This window comes from Apium graveolens, chromosome 2 (genome assembly GCF_009905375.1).
Source record: "Apium graveolens cultivar Ventura chromosome 2, ASM990537v1, whole genome shotgun sequence".
In the NCBI taxonomy this organism is placed as follows: Eukaryota; Viridiplantae; Streptophyta; class Magnoliopsida; order Apiales; family Apiaceae; genus Apium; species Apium graveolens.
The window spans coordinates 80,230,358-80,241,836 of record NC_133648.1 but is presented as its reverse complement, the minus strand read 5'-3'; the positions used below and the strand labels follow the sequence as shown (position 1 = coordinate 80,241,836).

The 11,479-nt window shown below is 33.4% G+C and overlaps 1 long non-coding RNA gene across 1 annotated transcript; it reads left to right on the top strand.

The window, feature by feature from the left end:
• The first annotated feature begins 9,126 nt into the window (after nucleotides 1-9,126).
• On the top strand, nucleotides 9,127-11,192 carry LOC141705996 (uncharacterized). The gene is made up of 3 exons (XR_012568564.1): nucleotides 9,127-9,240; nucleotides 10,570-10,651; nucleotides 10,728-11,192. It is a non-coding gene; the product is annotated as an uncharacterized LOC141705996 (long non-coding RNA).
• The last annotated feature ends 287 nt before the right edge of the window (nucleotides 11,193-11,479 follow it).

Genomic DNA, 11,479 nt, shown 5'->3' with positions numbered 1-11,479 from the left:
TCGTTTAATGGTTAAAAAGCAGGTATAAATTATGTTTTAAACATCATTTTAAAATTTCGTGAATTTTATTTTTAATTACTTCGTGATAGTTTTGACCTTTTCAGACTAGTTGGGATTTATTTTGATACGTTTTCAATTATACTTTGTTCGTTAAAAATATGAAGTCGGGATTAAAATTGGGTTCCGGGAATTCAAGGACACGTGTTCATCAATTAACACGTATCCTGTTTTTGCAGGACACGTGTGGCTGTCATATTATTTCCTAAACATCAATCTCTCTTTGCTCTCGGTTGTATCTCTCGATTCCTCTCGATTCCCCCTCTCCCTGCTTCGTTTCTTCGATTATTTCTCCTCCCTCCTCCCTCCTGTTTCTTCTTCGTCTCTGTTCCTTTGTTTTTCTACCGTTTTCGATGAGTTTCGCCGCCACTGTTCTTGTTTTTTTCTGATTGGTGTTCGGTTATGTGCTTAATTGATTGTGAGTATATATATATGTATATATGCATGTAGTCAGTGAGTATGGATTCTTAGTTCCTTGTTTCTCTTCTTTGTTGTTTTTGGTGGTTCCTCCGTTCCTGGTTGCCGCCGGTTTCATCCGGTGAGGCGACCCGCCTGTGTTGTGTTGTTGTTGCTGCACGCACCATGCGTGCATGTAGCCGTGTTTTGGATTGTTTGTTGCCTGTTGTCTGATTCCAGTTAATTCGAATTAATTTTTATTAATTTATCAATTGATTTTTTGCAGGAATTAATTATGACTAAATATTCGTGATGTTATAATTCTTGAGGGAAAATTGTTTTGTAATCAGTGAAATTTTCGCGTTGGAATTCGAGTAATCGAGTACCCCGAGAATTTTTGCCGCCGTACTGCGATGACTCGTCACGAGCGGACGGTGGACGGTGATGACGTTGTTCTGAGCCCTAAATTTTATAAACAAATAAATTGTATCTTGGGAATTTTACAAAAATAATCATGAGATTGTGGAATTGATATTGTGGCGAGATTCTGAATTGTTGTTGTTAGGTCACACAACACTGTAGAAGGGGGTTGAATACAGTGTTTAATACAATCAAATCGATTTCGAACACAAGTAACAGTAAACAAATATATACAATATAATAAACTCTGTTACAATGAAACTGTTCTCTCTCAGTGATGAACAAATATCACTAAGAGCTTCTAGGTTACAATATATGATCTTCTCGATAATGATAACACATATAGTGTAAACCTATGTCTGTGTTTATATAGTACACAATTACAAGATAACTTCTAATTGATATGGAATATAATACTGTCTCCTAAAATATATCAATCAGATATCTTAAAGTCTTCTTATCTTCTAACTCTTTCCATGCATATCTTCTTTTGTTTTAGTCTTGATCTTCTTTTCTGTAAATCAGCTTCCTTCCTTAACTGTAAGTCCTCCCGTACTTAAATTCTGATATCTATCTTCTGATATTTATCTTTTGATAACCTAAGTTCTGATATCCTTAAGTTCTGACTTCCAGTAAGTACTGATTCCAGTAAGTACTGATATTTCCTGTTTGTTAAGATCTGAAAACTAAATATGAAACATATTAGACATGACATCTCAAATATATCTAACAATCTCCCCCAACTTGTAATTTATGCAAAATATACAAGTTAATATATTTGACGATGTCAAAAACATTTAATTTCAAATGTAATAAGAGTTTATTAAGACTATTAACTACAACTTACAGTCCTTGTAGCTTTACCAACATCACTGGATCAATCTGAATCCATAATGATTCTTAACAAAATCTTTTACCAGCTTATCTTCAGCTTTTCTCAGAACTTCAACTAACTGTGTTTTGACCTGCATCAGTTCTTCATCTTTACTGTCACCAATTTGACAAATGGCTGTTCTGAGAGCTTGAATTGATGTTCTTTCAAGTCCATCACCAAGTCTGATAACTCTAGGATGGGAAGAGTTTTCATTATAACATAAGCATCTTCCTTTCAGAATAACTTCCACTTTAGCATAGTTCTTCAGCATAGGAATTTCTCTTCCATCACCTTCAGTAATCATTGGTATATACTGAGAAGTCTTTGTACCAGAAATTCTAAGTAGATCTCTTATAGCCTTCAAAATATATCCTGACCATCTTCTTGTAACATCAGATTTTACTTCCAGAAGATAGTGAATATGTTGAAGCTCTCTGATAGACTTCTTTAGCACATCAGTATCAGCTAGTCTGTAAGTTAGTCCATCATTGAGAAACAAGATCAATTTCTCCTTTAGATTATTCTTATCATGAACACCTATCACAATTTAAGTAGACAGCACTTTGTCAAGGCGCTTTTGTATGATTTGTTCATATGGTTTGTCTGTCAATATGAAAGGATCTCTTAGAGTAACTTCTACTCCTGTTTGTATCTTTTCTTCATCAGAACCTAATCCAGCTCTATCTCTAGGTTGCTTGGCTCTCAACCCAAATGTTGCGAGTTAATTAATCATAAGATTGGATTTTGGTTCAACTGGAGTAGATTTCTTCCATAACAGCTTCTTCTTATCAGCAATTGCAATCTTTTTCAAATCAACTTGATCAGAATTTGCTGTTTCTTCGGTAACTTGTTGTTCTTCATTCTGAACAACTTGAGCAGTGTCAGAGGTTACTTTAGATTCTTCAATTATCTTTCTTCTCTTCAGAATTTGAATAGTTTCATCTTCTATCAAATCATCATCATGCATTGTAGTTTGATAGAATGGAACGGAAGAACTTATCTTTTTCTCAATCTTTAAAGGTTCACCAACATTTTCTTTTCCTTTTGACTTAGAATCAATGTCAGTTTGTGATCTAGTCTTGGACTTTGAAGTCTCAGAATTTGACTTTTCCCTGATCACAATGCCTTTTTCCTTAGGCCTTTGAGGTTTCTTTGCATCAGAAGCTTTAGACTTAAGATTTGTCTTCTCAGCTGCAAATCTAGCTTCTTCCTCCTTGAGAGTTTCCAAATCCATTCCTGGATTTTGTTTCAGAAATAATCTTCTAGCTATCTCCTCATCAAGTGTCTAGATTTTAGGATCTTTGTAATAAACAGTAGTTTGCTTCCCTTTTAGCTTCAGAGTTTTTAAAAACTTCTGAGAGTCTTCAGATCCTGACTGAATCAGAATATCAGAACTTGACATCAGACTTTGTTTATCAGAACTTGGCTTATTCTGTGTAGAAGATTTGCTAACATCAAAAATTACATTCTGTGAAGATTTTCCTTGAACTTTTCCTTGACCTCTGCTCTTATCAGAGTTTCCCTGGTCATCACCTTTATCATCCTTCTTCTTCAGTATTTCAGTAGGTGAGCATTTGGACTTAACTACCTTCTCCCCCTTTTGGTATCATTAGGAAGTAAGAGAGAGAGAGAGAGAGAGAGAGAGAGAGAGAGAGAGAGAGAGAGAGAGAGAAGAAGTTCAACTGAAGATTGGATTTCATCCAATTGAGCTTTCTGAAAAGCTTGGTTAGCCAGGACCTCATCAATTTGGGCATGTTGCTCCTCTTGAATCTTCTTAATGGCTTCAACTTTCTCAAGAGTAGGTCTGATATATCTATTCTTGTCAAGCTTAATCTGTAGATCTATCTTATCAGCATGTTCCTTTAGTGTATCAACCTTTTCATGAGTGGAAGAATGTAGACCTTGAAGATGTTTGGTAGACAGAGCTATGATCTTGAGTTTTGTCTTGAAATCAGCATTTGTGAGCAACTCATCAGCTTTAGAAATATGCTCTGTCAGAACGTTAGAGCTTGGAATGAAATCGGTGTCATTCCACTTCTTGGTCCACTCTACACCTCTGTGAGTATCCTCCCAAGGAATAGGTGCATCATGTTCAATAAATTTCTTTACCAATGCTTCCTTTCCCAAAATGGGAACTAGAGTCTTAACAGAAACACTGTCTTCAGAACTTGAGGAAGACTCATTATATTCTGACAGCACAAGAGTGTGTTATGCTACTGGAGATTCAGGAATAACATTATCTAAATTCTTAGCATCAGAATTTATCTCCAGAGCTGGTGTGGTTGGTGTAAATGGTATCTCAGCATTTAAAATTGGAGAATGAGTTGGAGATTGCTGAGTTGTTGTGGATGGAGCTTCCAGATAAAGAACAGTTGGTATATTCAGATTATGAATATCTATTTCAGAAGTTGTAGCTTGTTTTTTAGCATCATCTGTATCTTTAATAGGAGAGGCATGAGGTGTTGACACAGTATCCTGAGCTTGAGTAGGGAATGGCAGAGTTTCAGTTACCACAAGTTCTGATGAGATCAGAGATTCCTGATCCCCTTTCTCAACTTCGGTTGAATCCTCAGATATATGCTTGGCCTTGTACCTTTTTGCCCTCATTTTCTTTAGTCTCCTTGCCAGTGAAGGAGTTGCTTTAGCAGCTTCAAAACTTACAGATTTTCTCTTCAAAGTATCAGAACTTTGAGCTGCAGTTTCTTTCTGAGAAGTAACATTCTCAGCTCTAACTGTCACAGGTTTTGATGCATGAACCTGTGCTTCAAATGTGTCCTCTTCACTATCAAATTCATCTCTGAGAATCATTTTCCTTCTCTTTTGTGAAGGTTAAGGAACATACTTTGTCCTCTTTGGCTTGGAAGATGAAGATCTGATGGTATGTACTAATGATTCCGGATTAGATGATTGAGTTGATGGTTTGAAAGATGTCCTAATGGTAGAATTTGGTTGTGGTTGAGAAGTTTGAGGTGTTTGGGTAGTCGTGGTAGGTGCTGATGGTTGAGGTTCAGATGGTTGGACATTATGATATAGTACAGTGTATGTAACTGGATCATAGGTTATTAAGGCTGGTTTGACAGATAAAGGAATTCGAAATTAAATAATATTGAAAAATATATTTTTTATCTTATAGGACTTCGAGAGGAGCTTCTCTTGCAGCAATAACGCGTTGGAGGGGTCTTAATACAGCCTTTTTATTATCAGTAGATAATAAGTCATTAAAAGCTCTTTTAGCTAGTCTAAATGGTGAAATTGATTTACTAGCTAATTGGGGCTTATCAGAACAACAAACACTATATATAAGCTGACATAATCTAAGAAAATAGACAGTATTCCTATCTTCTGTCATCATATCCCCAATAAAGCTTAAAATATCACTTGCATAATCAAAATCAGTTTGATTAATGAGAGCATACCTGATTTGTTGACTGAGTATGGGGATTGCATCGAAATTAGAACATTTGTTGGCGAAGGCCTTTGTAATGCAGTCTAAGAAGAAACTCCATTCCCTCCTTATGTAAGGTCTCTTCAATTGACCCATCTTTGTCAATATCTTTTCATACCCCAGACTGACCATCATATTTTGAAGAACTGGCTCCTCAACAATTGTATAAGCGTAGTTCTCAGGCAACTGCAATGCTTGGCGAACTATAGCCAAGGCCACGACATGCTCATCTTCCCCTGTTGTAAAGATAATACTTAGGGACCCTTGAGCACCACCATCATCTTAGATTCCACTTCTCCAAAACTCCAGCACTTGGGTGCCAGAGATTACTTCAGGTTGGGTCAAAGCATACCCAATATCAGAATTAGCAAGGAAATCCTGAATAAAGTGAAGTTCCGATGGAGCTTCAGCCTTGCTAAGAATAGACGAGTAGTTGTTAGGAACAAACTTAGCTCCATTGAAAATCAAGTCTTTTGGTGCCATCTCTGTAAGAAATTAAGTGAGAAAATGTATTGCTCGAAAGGTGTTTGTAAAAATGCCTGTAAGAAAAACTGCTTCAGAGAATATTAGTGGGTGAAAGAAATAAGAGAGATGAGAGAATAAGAAAAGTAGGTAAAAGATTAGAATAAATTTTAACTCTCTTATTTATACAGCCCATTTGATAACGGTTAATATTTGAAGCATGGTAGACAAATTACACCTGGTAACATGTGAACAGTCAGTAAAAAGTTGAAGCAGGAGTTAATGGGCACGGGAAATAAGCAATAATTACCATGCACATGCAGTTTTTTAGGTCTTACACGTTTACCACTAACCCTTAATGATTATGACTGTTTTTATCTCACCTAAATATATTCTGATTAATTATGACTGTTTCAGTTTATATCACAAATATGTCAAGTAAAGAATAATGCCACGTAAGCATCAAGGATTCCATCAGGATTTAATATCATAACTTTAACTTATATCAGATTTTAACAGTCATCAAAATATGGCTTCTGGACTCAAAAAGTGAATATCTTTTTCAGTGATTCTTCATACAAATACTGACTTGATTCTTCAGAGTTTAATCATCAGAACTTTCATCAGAACTTGTTCTCAGAATTTATGCAAATGACACTTAACTGTTTGTCAAAAACAACTTAATCACCACAGTAATTTTCATCATTCATATGGAGTGAAAGTGTGTGCATTCAGCAGAATATCAGATAAAGTGTTAGGTCACGCATACTGTAGAAGGGGGTTAAATACAGTGTTTATCATAATAAAATCGAATATAAGAACACAAGTAACAGAAAACAGATTTTATTCAACACAATAAACTCTGTTACAATATGGAACTGTCCTCTCTCAGTGATGAACAAATTATCACGAGAGCTGCTAGGGTAACAATAAATAATAACTTCGATTATGATAACAAATATAGTGTAAACCCTATGTCTGTGTTTATATACTACACAGTTACAAGATAATCTCTAATTGATATTGAATATGATTCTGTATCCTAAAATATATCACTTAGATATCTTCTTTTCCAAGTCTTCTATTTTCCATAGAAATCTTCTCCATGCATATCTCTTCTTTATTTAGTCTTGATCTTCTTTCCTTTCAATCATACTTTCCTTAACTGTTCATCTTCCCGCACTTAAGTTCTGATATCCATCTTCTGATAATTATCTCCTGATAATTTAAGTACTGATATCCTTAAATTCTGACTTCCAGTAAGTGCTGATTTCAGTAAGTACTGATATTTCCTGTTTGTGAAAACTAAACATGAAACACATTAGACATGACATCTCAAATATATCTAACAATCTCCCCCAACTTATAAATTAGCATAATATACAAGTTCAATATATCACTACGCCATAGATTGGATTCCGCAACTGTTCACACTAGGGTTGCAAACAAAAGTGTAATAATAGTCTTCTAAACCCATGTCTATCGCAACCCCTATTTTTTGATGTTGCGGTATAGTCAAAATGTGTTACCAAAATGACATAAATGATTAAAGAGATTTTTTAATTTAACTAATTAATAATTATTACAACCACAACTTATTCTATTATTCAAAAAAATAAAAAAATAGTGTTATATATTCGCTAAACTACTAAATTGTTAAATTATTAGATATAATATATTTATCCTACTAAACTACGACCACATGTTATCCTATTTTTTTATAAATTTATTATTATATATTTATATAAATAATTTTAAAATTATAATATAATGTGAAAAATAAAAAAAATTAAATATTAACGAAAACCGTAGGATATCCGCATCTATTCACATACATCAAACAAAAAGAAATATATATCTTCACTCCTAAAATCCTAGTATTATTAAAGTATTTTCCGGTGACAGATTTCCGGGGTGGGTAATTGGGCAGTACGCATTTGTGCGAGGGGTATTGAAAATGGTATTTTCAACCAACCGACCTGACAAATGGCAATCTCGTGCTTTTCAATTAAAAACGGTTATTTTTTACATTTTTTCAAAAAAGACCCGGCCTTTCCCCTGCTTATTTCGCCAAATATTTCCCCTCTTTACACCAAAATTATTTCCCTCTTAAACTAAAAAATCTAATCTCCCCCTTCCCCCCTTTCCTCTCACACTCACAGTCCCACTCTTTCACTCATGTCTTTCTATGTTCTCTCCCGTCTCTCTTTCTCTCTCTCTCACATCCCTTTCCTCATCTCACATTATCTCTCATCATCTTATATTATTTGTAATTAGGATTTTAGGGTTTAAATTGAACCCCAAATTGAAGAACATCTCAATTAATCAAACTGCAGCTTTGAGAAACCCTAGTTTCATGATACGCTTAGTGTTTGTATCTTTCGATTTGTTTTTTTGACTATTTTTTTTTGTTTTTTTACAGATCTGAAGCTTTCTTCCCGGTCTTTGTATATATTCTTTGGTTTATTTTGATGAGACAATGTTTATGTGTGTGTGTGTCTTGGTAGGTGTTTGTGTTCTTATATGTATTTATATTCATGTTTGATTTAGGTTTTTATGTGTGTTTTCGAGTCAATTACTTATTGGATTTATGTGTACCTGAATGCCAATTCTTGTATTCGTCTAGGGGTTTAAAGGTGAGAAGGAATTGAAATTTCTTTTACAAAAGTTGTTCAAGGTGAGAAGAAATTGTATATTTTGTTATATTATCGATTTAGTTCTATATTTTCTTTTTTTGAATTATATTTTTGATCAGTTAATGATAGTACTTATGTTGGATAGTTGTATAGCTGTGAAGTATTCGAATCTCTGTATTTTTGTTCTATTTTGATAGTTGTACATCCTTAAATTATTTAGCAATTATAAATGTTAGATCTTTTACAATTTATGAGGCGACTCATGTATGCTAGTTTCTCAGGCTTGTTGCTCACAATGTTGTGTAAACATGACATGTTCGGTACATTCGGTATAAGCAGTAATAGCATCTTACATTAGAAATTGCGGCTAAATTATTATTTTCTGGAAGTAGTTGCACATACCTTTTACAAGGAATAGTTGCACATAGCTAAATTTCTAATTACATTAGAAATTGCAGCTAAATAATTTATTATGAAGTATATATATATGAATGAATGAGCAGGTAATCAACGGATATCTCAATATTTCTTTCCCACACAACTTGTTTTCTAATGACTCCACATTTTGTTGATGGAATTGAATGGTTATAATCACAGATCAATTCTACTTACCTACTGTTCTCTGTCCTGGTCGTACTGTAGTTACACAAGCTAATCATTAAATTGCTAAAATATATCTTATATTTAATTATTATCTAATTTTGTAAGTTAGCAATTGCTATATCTCCTTCCCTTACATGTTATATCCTTCAGAGTCATTCAACTTAATCATTAAATAATTCTAGTTTTTACACTTGCTTATTTAGGAATGTGTATTTTCTTTTGTGAATTATTGTAATTCTAACCTCTAATCTACAGAATCTTAAAGAACAAAAACAAGGGCCTATTTCTGATATGGAATTTATGGACACTGTGTACCACTTTGATAATCCGACGGCAAAAAGCTTAAGGTATATAAATTTACTTCTGATTTAGTTCTTTCTTGTACATTAAATTTTATTTCTATCTCTATATCCACATTACATTTAGTTTGATTTTAGTGGTGAATTCTTTGTTCTCTTTACTTGATTTTAACTGATTGATTAAATCTAAATTTGTAAACTTGAACTATGATCAAGTTAAAGTACATTTAGTCTAATTATTAGGATACATTTAGTCTAAATTTAATACTGAATTTAGTATATATATAACTCTGTAATTATACTTTAGTTTGTGCATATCTGATTCAGTTTAATATCCCTTTTTCGTCCATATTTATTACATACTGGAACTGTAGTTGGTTGTCGTATTTGTTATTATTAAAAGTTAAAGTGATTCTCAGTGAGGCATTGTAGTAGAATTGTAAGATCAAAGTGACATTATTAATTTTCTTTTAGAAGTTCAGAGCTAGATATAAATCAATGTAATTTAAATAAAACACATTAACAGAATCTGGTAAATAGGTAAGTTGGTTTTACCTATGGCGAGATGTGAATAGGAAGTTCTGGTTTCCTCTAAATATATTATACAAAAGCGTTGGTTCTGTTAAGGCAGTAGAGGAGTCTATTCATTTGATATTTCATCTTTGCCTCTATGAAACATGTTTTCTATACATTTCTGCAATGCATAAAATTTGATATGTTTATGTGTATGTTAAATATGAAGTAATATTCAAATATATTCGTCATCTGACATCATCCATAGCAAGAAGAACTAAATGTATTCCTTTGATGGTTTTTAGCTGTATTTTTAAACCTGAAATATACTAATGGATATATTTTGTTTAATTTGAGATCTGAATTAGTTCTTAGGAACTCTTCAAGGGGTTTTCATTATCGTGAACATCAAGGAATTGATACGGAACTACGGAATTCACAAAATTTGTTTATAGTGGATCCACTTGGATTTTGTACTGTAGATTTTCTGATTTCCTTACGTTATTTTCTTATTATTTTTGCTTGTGAAATGGTAGACTTTGATAAAACAATTTTAATTTGAGAAGTTGGAATTTTGTTTTGCCTGACAAAGGTTATGGAATCTTGAATTAACATTTATTTTTCTTTACACCTGAATGCTGGACTTAAAAAGGATGGCTAATATTTTAGAATCTAAGACCCAAATAATGTCATTATTATTCTTGAAAATTGATTTGAACAGCTTGAACAGGTACTGTAACATAGCCTTAGTCAAGGTCATCTATTTTGTGGAAGTATCTCTATGTTTTCCAGTGATTTTAGGTTTATTTTTCCCTTATAGTTTTTATTATGTGCTTCACTGCATTTTCACGGGTATATTTACAGGATGTACGTCTTGCTGCTATGAGCTGCATTGAAGGGCTATTCAAAGTATGGCCATGTGTTACTCTTTCAGGAAGAAAGAATGGTACTGATTTTAATGTATGTTGTTTGTTCATCTTCAAAATTCTTCTATACGGACCTTATAATTTAGGAAGTTACAGGAAGTGCATTGGGGAGTCAGTTTCTGGGGGAGCTTTTAGGATTACTGATTGAGCAATAGAGGCTAATTGTATCCGACGAAAATATTCTCCTCTCGTTATTTACAAATTTGCTAGGCACCTCCCATCATAGCATTTTAGTTTCTGAGAGTGTTGGACAGAGGTATTTAAATAACCTTTAACTATGTTTATTCAAGCCCTTCCGAAGTTTAAGGTTCAATGCCATTCTTTTGTATGTTAAGTTATACGTTCTTACATGAAATGCATGCCAACTGTGACAGATGAATGCCTCGGAAACTTTTTGCCCCACTCTTTCCAGTGACTTGTAGTGCTATATCTTATACAAGCTGGGGACTTTTATTTGTAGAGTTGTTAGCTACTGCTAAATTGATGTGTTTTCTTTCATCCAAGAACCGAAATTTGTCTATGGTCTTGGTTAGCTCGACATACCTCATAATTCTCAGTTTTCACCAGAATCAACTTATGATACGTTTTACTGTTAGTGGTCCCATACAGTTTCTAATTCGTTCGCTTAGTTTTAATACTTCAACTTTAAAGTGAATGCTCATATCCACTTGTACCATAATTTATTCTCTTTGAATTCAAGTTTTTATCAATATTAATGCATTTTATTCACGAGTCACTGGTAATTTTTGAAACTGTGAGTTACTTTATTAAATGCATATTTGTTTGTTTGTTTTACAATTTTGTTTGATCCATTTTTTTAGATTTGAGAAGTCTGTGAAAGAGGATAT